The sequence below is a fragment of the Zalophus californianus genome, chromosome 4, assembly GCF_009762305.2.
Source record: "Zalophus californianus isolate mZalCal1 chromosome 4, mZalCal1.pri.v2, whole genome shotgun sequence".
NCBI lineage: Eukaryota > Metazoa > Chordata > Mammalia > Carnivora > Otariidae > Zalophus > Zalophus californianus.
In genome coordinates this window covers 69,479,273-69,489,414 of record NC_045598.1, presented here as the reverse complement: position 1 = coordinate 69,489,414, position 10,142 = coordinate 69,479,273, and the positions used below count along the sequence as shown (strand labels likewise).

General features: G+C 36.0%; 1 pseudogene; it reads left to right on the top strand.

Annotated features, from left to right (window-relative positions):
• The first annotated feature begins 4,470 nt into the window (after positions 1–4,470).
• LOC113926614 lies at positions 4,471–8,184 on the top strand (annotated as a pseudogene).
• The last annotated feature ends 1,958 nt before the right edge of the window (positions 8,185–10,142 follow it).

The following is a 10,142-nucleotide window of genomic DNA, read 5'->3' as shown; positions in this document are numbered from 1 at the left end:
TTTGTTTCTCAGAGTCCATAATCTCTCATGGTTCGTCGACCCCTCTGATTCCCCCCCCTTCATTTTTCTCTTCTTACTATCTTTTTTTTTTTTAACATATAATGTATTATTTGTTTCAGAGGTATAGGTCTGTGATTCATTAGTCTTACACAATTCACAGCGCTCACCATAGCACATACCCTCCCCAATGTCCATCACCCAGCCACCCCATCCCTCCCACCCCCCACCACTCCAGCAACCCTCAGTTTGTTTCCTGAAATTTAGAATTCCTCATATCAGTGAGATCATATGATACATGTCTTTCTCTGATTGACTTATTTCACTTAGCATGATACCTCTCTAATTCCATCCACAGCAAGATTTCGGGGGTTTTTTATGGCTGCACAATATTCCATTATATATATATATACATATATATATGTATATATATACCACATGTATATATATACCACATATATATGTATATATATATACCACATCTTCTTTATCCACTCATCTGTTGATGGACATCTTGGCTCTTTCTGTAGTTTGCTATTGTGGACATTGCTGCTATAAACATTGGAGTACACGTACCCCTTTGGATCACTACATTTTTTTTTTTTAAGATTTTATTTATTTATTTGACAGAGACAAACACAGCGAGAGAGGGAACACAAGCAGGGGGAGTGGGAGAGGGAGAAGCAGCCTTCCCATGGAGCAGGGAGCCCGATGCGGGACTTGATCCCAGGACCCTGGAATCATGACCTAAGCCAAAGGCAGACACTCAATAACTGAGCCACCCAGGTGCCCCTACCATAGTTTGACTATTGTGGACATTGCTGCTATAAACATTGGGGTGCATGTACCCCTTCGGATCACTACATTTGTATCTTTGGGGTAAATACCCAGTAGTGCCATTGCTGGGTCATACAGTAGCTCTATTTTCAACTTTTTGAGGAACCTCCTGTTTTCCAGAGTGGCTGCACCAGCTTGCATTCCCACCGACAGTGTAGGCGGGTTCCCCTTTCTCCGCATCCTTGCCAACATCTGTCATTTCCCGACTTGTTAATTTTAGCCATTCTGACTGGTGTGAGGTGGTATCTCATTGTGGTTTTGATCTGTATTTCCCTGATGCCGAGTGATGTTGAGCACATTTTCATGTGTCTGTTGTCCATTTGGATGTCTTCTTTGGAAAAATGTCTGTTCATGTCTTCTGCCCATTTCTTGATTGGATTATTTGTTCTTTGGGTGTTGAGTTTGATAAGTTCTTTATAGATTTTGGATACTAGCCCTTTATCTGATATGTCATTTCCAAATATCTTCTCCCGTTCTGTCAGTTCAACTTCTTCCTAGAAACATCGCCAAAGGCAAGGGAAGCAAGGATAAAAATGAACTATTGGGACTTGATCAAGATAAAAAGCTTTTGCACAGCAAAGGAAACAGTCAACAAACCCAAAAGACAACGGACAGAATGGGACAAAGAGTTTAAATGAAACTTCAATGACATACCAAACCAGATGAGAAAAATGTAGATACCTCTAAACACCACCTACAGGCATAGAACACTTCACAACCTATGTATCAACCAGCCACTGCCAATGGAATAGTTTAATCAACTCCTCTAGGGCCAATTTAAAAGGGTAAACATGAGTGAAGCTTTTATTAATGCTTCCCTTCATCACAAAATCAATTTCCCACTGTCATTTGAGCTTTTTACAGTGGCCCACTACCAGCAGAAGCCATTTCAGTTTACCTCTGACTGTGCACCAAGCAGAAAAGAAAACAAATCAAATAATTAAAATGGTCAAAAATATACCATTTCACAATGGCTCAATCCTTTAAAACATTTATAAAATCCCCCCCCCCTTTTTTTTCTGAAGAGGGCAAATTGTGAAGGAGGAACAGAGCAATGGCTTTCTCCTCTTCTCCAAATGTGTCAGGGAATTCTAAATATTTTCTTTTCTAAGAATGTTAAAGGATCTTCCAGCATGGTTACTGAACCAGCTGTTGCCTATCTTCATCTTCCTACTTCTAGACAGTATCTCTAGTTATAATCTTGTGTGCCAATGCTTTTGGGAATAGAATACTTTCTGACTGATTAAAAAATTCATATTGGTTTCTCATGCTGAGAAGTGAAGATTATTCCCATTCGGGCATAAGAGGGCTCTGGCAGAAAGAGGGTTAATTTTCTTTCCCCTGAGCCAGTAGCTCCCACACCTGTCAACCATCAAGGTCAGGCTTGCCAGGAACCTGGGAGTGAATGGGCATGGGCGCAGCTGTAGCAAATTAGTGTATCCTGAGGAGGTCCAGCATAAAAGATGTGAACTCTTGCATATGTCTCTATGGGGTTTTGACTGATCCAAAAGCTACGTTGCTATGGGGAATCAAGAGTGGTAGGAGCCTCAGAGACTTCTACCACAGCCTTCCCCTAATAATACATGATATGTAAAACTGTATGTGTGCCTGTGTTTGTGGTGTGTGTGTGTGTGTGTGTGTGTGTGTGTGTGTGTCTATGTATTTTTTATAAGGTTGGAATTATAGCAAGTAGCAACACTTATTTATCTGTTTGAGTGACTGTGCTGGGCCGTAAGAAATGACTTAGAAAAGAATATAGTAATGATTAAAATGGTCTTTTGGCTATCTCCATCACTAGGTATGGAAACCACATAATTATTGATGAAATAATATTTAATGATTTTCATCAATGCTCTTTCTCAAATGTACATAGGTATCACAATACAACAATCATATGTGTGGATGTTTTAAAGAAAGCAACTAAAAAGGAATAATTTGGGAGGAAAAAGGCACTTGGCCCAATTGTGACAATATCTTAGTATCTGCAGATGCCAATTTTCTTGTTATTTGGAAGTCTAAATGCTGAGTTGGTTTGTTTTCTTATTTTTTAAATGGGAAAAATATCCAAAGAGTTATGTCATAATCGAGTCGCTTGTATTCTTGCATGGGTATAAAATGTTCTAGGCCTTTGAGCCCTGCCCATTTTCAGCTTTGTGTGTAACATAAAAAGAATAGAATCGTAGGTAGGATAGGAAGGTTATATGGTAAGAAAAACATAAAAGGTGAAGGGAACATAGAGAGATGCTTAAATAGTATTTTACATTCCTGCACTCATTCAATTTCTCTAGTGGAATGTGAAGTCAATATTTCAAGCAATAATAGAATAAAAACATTGCAGAATGCTGTGTATTCTCTTTGCACTGAGGAGGAACTAAAAGAAAAGTGGGGGCAGAGGGATACCTCTTAGTGATTCCACAAAGCTAGTCCATATTCTCAGCAGAGGAGAAAAAAAAGCAAATACATCTAATTGCTTGTAAAAGTTAGGCCCATTGACTACAGTTTAATTATAGTCTACCACCAAATCCTACATTAGTATAAAAAAAGTACAACCCTAAAGAATAAAATAAAATGACATTCTGGCTGAGCAAAAGTTCCAGAGTCCTACAGGGTCATGATTTAACGTTTCACACCCTATAAGCATCATTAATAGCAAAGACATAATGAGATCAATTTTGAAAAAGATTGTCTCCCAGGGCTCTCTATTTAGATGTGAAGTTTTTGAAGAGGAAGAGGGCAATTGATGGGATAAGCATCAGATTTGGCCCAGCACAGTCACTCGAACAGATTACACAACAACAACAAAAGCCAAAACCAAAACCAAAAACTATCTAAATTGTTATTCGACATTTTAGAAAACTTGCAAAGATAATTGATTAGAGACTTCTTAATTTATCAAAATACCCTGAGCATCGTAAGAAAAGGAGTTGCTTTAATTACAGTGGCTATTATTGGACATCACAGAACCTATTTCGTAAGGACCTGCAGAGTCTGCAAAGTCCTGCTGAGCAGATCTCACTCTGCAATGGAGAAGGGTGGCAGGGTCCTAACCGACTCAGCAAGACCAAACTGACAAGCAGAATAGAAAGTTCATGCCCTTACTTTCTTCCCTTTCCATGGATACTGACCCATGATTGCCAACCCCCAACTCTGCCTCTGACTTTTCTTGAAGAATGGAGCAAGTACTTAAGAAGAATGAGGTAACTTGTTTTTTCACCAAGACTTCCAACACATGCATACTGCAGCATTTTGCGACATGTGTGTTTTAAGTCACCTCAGGATTTTCATCTGAGGGGCAACTTATTTCATATGTGCTTATGAAAAGGCAATGAAAATTTTATTATTATTACTAGTTGAGTTCAATATAAACTATTGACATAAGTATGTTCTACTTACACTATTTCTTTCCCTTCATGGAATACCCCAATTTAGTAGTATAAAACCATAACTGAATGAAGGAAATAAATCTCCAAATTGGAATTTTGATCTCAAAAATCATTTAATTCAATAAATTGTTCAAAGGTAAGAATTGATTTGATTACTAAGGTTTTTAGCAAATGGTAACCAAAGGATATCTGTGATAATCTCCTATAGAACAAAACAAATGTTGACAAATATCAACAATTTAATTATCTAATGATGACTGTGCTGCTACATAAGGGAAGTGTAGGCGTGGTCACTCTTTTTAGTAGTTATCACAGTTGTGATATTAACCCTTCTGGTGTAGGGATAGAGTCAGCAGTAACGAATCAGGCCCTCATTTCTCTGCTCAGTGCTGATACTAGTTTTAGGTAAAAGAAACTAGCAAATACTAGTGTAGAGTGGGTGATTAAAATCCATATATGCTAAACTCATATATGCAAACAAGTAACATTCTTTTTTTACCTACCACTATTTGTATATTTTTCCCAAGCTTAGATTCTTTTTAATGGTGGTAGGAGGAGCTAAGATGAATGGGATTTGATTTGATTTTTTATTCTATTTTTTAAAGATTTTATTTATTTATTTTAGAGAAAGAGAGAGCAAGCAGGCAGGGAGGGGCAGAGTGAGAGAAAGAATCTCAAACAGACCCCCTGCTGAGTAAGGAGCCCAACTCAGGGCTTGATCCCAGGACCCTGAGATTATGACCTGAGCCGAAAACCTCGAGTTGGATGCTCAACTGACTGAGCCACCCAAGCATGCCTGGATGGGGTTTTAAATATGTCATTTAAAGATTACTTATCTTTTCCATTTTAAAATTGTCCCTTTGGTTTTATCTCTACCAAGATGACACCTGGACATACCATGGGCATCAAAAAAAAAAAACAAAAACAAAAAAACAACACAACTCAAACTGGGTAGCAGCCTTCTCTAGGACGTCTTTTGTCCCACTTGGTTGTTGTTCATCTTGCTGTTATCTATTCTTGATATTGTGGCTGATGAAAGTCATGTTTATGTCTCATTTTTTTTTCTCCGCAGTCAGTGCCCAGAGGTCCCTTCACTTCTACAGACAGGCCCCACTAATCTGATGTGGCCCTACCTCAGACTTTCCTGCCACTGCTGCTCTGCTTAATCTCAGCCATATGTTCCTTTGATCCCTTCCTTAAGAATTACCCTCCCTAATTAACCAATGATCTCTCTGTTCTCCACTGAGGACACACAGTAGCTTTGAGACATTTCACTAATTATGCCCAGAATGTGTACAGGTAAAGGTGAGAGTATGGTAGGGTATAGTCTGTGGCCATTTTGTTATCACCACTCAGCTCTGTGTGTCCATCTTGGTGTGGGACATTCAGACAAATGGCCTCCTCCTTAGAGCCAACACATTGTGAGGCTCTTTTCTTTTCAGCATCCCTCACATACACATATGCCCTCTGGAGTTCCTCTATCACTACACAATCTTCATCTTGAGGTTTATCATCAGGTGAACTAGATTGGGAGTGGAATAGAGAACTAGAGACACAGCATCTGATCTTTTGTTCTTTTTCTCCCCTCTTTCTTACCCTATCCAATCTATAGACTCAGATGTGTTCTCTCCATAATATCCCAAGATTCTTTCTATATAGTAAAATAAAAACCCAGGTCTCCAATTTTTTTAATGTAAGAAATATTGGAATTTATAAATTCTTTTGTTTTTCAATTAAGCCTAGATTGTAAAACTACTGTTTCATTGGGACATGAAAGCTGTCATTTACCATACACTTGACATCTTTGTTCCAGATTACGTGACTCTCCCCTGGATCATGGAAATGCTTTAATGGCTGGGTAGTCAAGAAGGCTATAATTTAAAAGAAATACAAAACACATGATCTCATCTTTTAAAAATATTACACCCATTTTCTAGCTCAAAAATAATGTAAAATGAAATATAAAGATTCTGGCATATTTCACAAACCAAAGGAGAATCTTCATCTTAGCCTAGAATTGCCTGGGGCCAGGGCTCAACACACTGTGAGAAACCTCATTTATATTTTCTACCTTACCCTCCATCTCTTTTTATGGCTTTTATTTTTTCATCTCTTTTACCAGTTTTTTATTTCTGGACCAGCTTTCTCTATATTTTTGTCTAAAAAATGGAAAATATTGGATCCCTATTAAGCTCTCCAGTTTTTATATTTCCTTTTCAAGAATCCAGCTTTAATGGGACTGGAACACCACTGCCCTTTTCCCTTTCCAATTTACTAAACAGAAAACTTTAATTGCTCTAGTTTGGATTATCAGCCCATCTTTCATTCATCTTTTGGTCAAGGGAACAAAATGGCATAGCATAAGTGTGAAATCATTCTTCATATGCATCAGGGTTGGGAGTGAGATTTCTTTTCCATTCCTTTATATATATAAGAGTATAAGGCAAACATCTATAAATATGCACTATAATATTCTTCCTAGTATTTCTATTGCTTTATTTCTATTTACTTATGAAATAAACCTGACACTTTTTTGTTCAGTTCTAAAGTATACATGGTGAATTATTTTCTGAGTAAAACTTTTTTTAATTTGAGGGCTTAAACCCTTTCATACTCACCTTCCTTCTGAGCTTTCCCTAGATAATGTCTCAGGATACTTTAACAAATCATTTAGGATTTTTTTTTTTAAAGAAAATCTCTTGGGATTATTAATCTGTTCCAGGGTAAAGGTCATAGTTTTCAGGATTTACTTTTTATTCCTGTTTTCCAGGACTTTGAAATTTTTCAAAATCAGTGACTTTTCTAGGACATTTTTCCCAGTGAATGCTGTTTTAACTAATAAATCTACCTTGCATCAGTCTGGTGTCATTTTGAGATCTTATAGATTAACCTGTATCTTGACTAATAATAATATTATGAAAAAATTTTTTTTCTGCTTTAGCTGTTGACATGATGAATGATATTGGGCTCCTAATATCAAGCCATCCTTGCATTCCAGTTGTAAACTTTGTATGGGCTATATTTATTTGTAAAATACTGGTAGATTCTAATTCTTTACTAGAATCTAATTTCATTTTGGATTATGAACTAACATTCAAAAATGACTTTGAGGGCTTTTATTATTATTTTTATAAATATTATCTACCTTTGACAGATGCTGGTATCAATATTCTGCTTTCAAAAAGATGTTGCAAGTATTATATTCTTAGTTCTTTGCAATAACTTAAATAGAATTTAGATTTTAAGAAAACTTAAATAGGATTAGCAATACTGGTTGGTTTAAGTGTTAAAATAATTTGGACTTAGTCCCTAGTGAAGGCTGTTCATGGAAGTTCTGGGGTCTCCAGCATTTTTCCCAGTTGTGGCCCTAAATCCATCTGAAGTGGAGGAAGCAAATTTTGGAGTTCTTGCTGGTGTGAGTACAAACTGGTGGTGGTTAGAGCAGGTGATGTTGGAGAAAGTGCACTAACAATCCAGCTAATCCAGAACCACTTTGTAGATGAATAGGATCCCACCACAGAAGATTCTTACTGAAAACGGGTGGTTACAGATGGTGAAACCTATCTGTTGGACATACTGTATACAGCTGGTCAGGAAGAGTACAGTGCCATGAGAGACCAATACAAGAGACAGGTAAAGGTTTCCTCTGTGTATTTGCCATCAATAATAGCAAATCATTTGCAGTCAATCTCTACAGGGAACAGATTAAGCAAGTAAAAGACTCAGATGATATACCTATGGTACTAGTAGGAAACAAGTGTGATTTGTCAACAAGGACAGTTGACACAAAACAAGCCCATGAACTGGCCAAGAGTTATGGGATTCCATTCACTGAAACCTCAGCCAAGACCGGAAGGTTGTCAAAGATGCCTTTTACAAACTGTCTTTTAAGTATCAAATGAAGAAATTCAATAGCAATAATGATGGGACTCAAGGTTGTATGGGGTTACCACGCATGGTGATGTAACAAATACTTTTGAAGTTATAGCATCAAAAAAGAGCCACTGTCTAGCTGCACCAACACCCTGGTCCTGAATTTCCTGGAGGAGAAGCATTCCTGTTGCAATCTTCAGTCTCACAAAGAAGCTCCTGCTACTTCTCCAACTCTCAGTAGATCAGTACAATATTCTCTATTTGAGAAGTTCTCTGAATAACTACCTCCTCACTTGGTTGTCTGACCAGAGCAATGAACCACTATTTTCCACCTTGGGTTCTCCCTCAACACACACAAAAAAACTTCTGCCATCCCAAGTTTTTCATCTGAAAAGTAATTCATGCTCTGAAACAGAGAACATAACTGAAGACATGAAATTCTGTAGGAAACAATGTCTTAAGCTCTAAAGAAGCAACTGCTGGTGACTTTTTTTTTTTCTTTTTTAATGCTGAACTGTGTTGGGTTTTGGAGAAATGTCATAAATTACTGTTTTGCTGAGAATATGGTTAGGTTGCCATTTGGTTTATTTATAATGTTATTGGCTATGTTCTATAAATTGGCATTGGCCTTGCATTCATAAATAGAAATAATAATAATAATAATTTGGGCTTAAATCTTTACCTTCTTTACCTTCATTGGGAGGTTTCCTTTGTCTACTTTCCCTATTTCTTCTACAGTGATTTTTGTTTCTTTGTTTAGGTTTTGATAGTTTCTTAATTTTTGACAATCAATTTTTTTGCTAGAAAATCACATACTTCATTTAGGTTGTCATATTCCTTTATACAGAATTGAATAAATATTCTCATTTAAAAATATCTTCTATGTTTTTCATTTTTTAATTTGGTAAAAATCATAATAAAGAAAACTAGAATAATACTACTTATTCATTTAAGGGAAGAAATATTAAGGACATTATAAGCAAATGCAATTCAAGAGTTGATGAAAGCATAATCTGTCATAGGATGAACAATTTGGTCCAATGAAGTCACATGAATTTATTGTTGAAGTTCAGTTTTCTTCACTTTCTTGTTGTTGAGTCTTATGTAATTTAACTTCTCTGAGTCCCACATTTTAAAAATACTGAGGAAAGAATGCCTGCTTTAAAATATCTTGTCGGGATCACTGAAATAATCAATATAATTGACTAGTAGAGCAATAACACAGAGATAATGCTCAGTAAATTTTATTTTCACTTAAGATAGAGTTTGCTACTAAATAGAGTTTATTTTAGAAATCCAAGGATGACTCAATGTTTTGAGTTTAAATAAAATTAAATAAGGAAAATTAAGTGATCACCAAATGGATGATAACATCAATACCAATACCTCAACCTAACAACAAATAAAATTATATAAATGATACAGAGAACAATATTGAATTTATTTTCCACAATATGTCTCTAAAAGACCAGTGATATAAAAATAAGTCACATATTTTAAAATCATTAAACTCTAATTAGATAAGATATTAATTGGGTTAAATATTAATTGTATCAATTAAATGAAATTATTTAATTAAATTAATTAAAACCAAACTTTAATTGATTAAATACATTTTTTTTCTTTCACAATAATCTGTGTAAAGTGAAACATCCTTTTCTCTGAAGTTCTATCCTGAGTTAAATCAGAACCTCAAGATTCCCAGCTCCATGCAAGGAGGCTTTTTCTTTTTTTTTTTAATTTTTTTATTGTTATGTTAAAAGGAGGCCTTTTCTAACTGTCATTTCCAACAGAAGGAAAAACCAAAAGTTCTACTGATCTATGTATCTATTTTTGTGCCAGTGTCATACTTTTTTCATTACTGTAGCTTTATAGTATATCTGGGATTGTGATACCTCCAACTTTGTTCTTTTTTTCTCAAGATTGGTATAGTAATCAAAACAGTACGATACTGGCACAAAAATAGACACATAGGAAGGATAGACAGCCCAGAAACAAAATGGTCAATTAATTTACAACAAAGTAGGCAAGAATATAATGGGAGAAAAGACA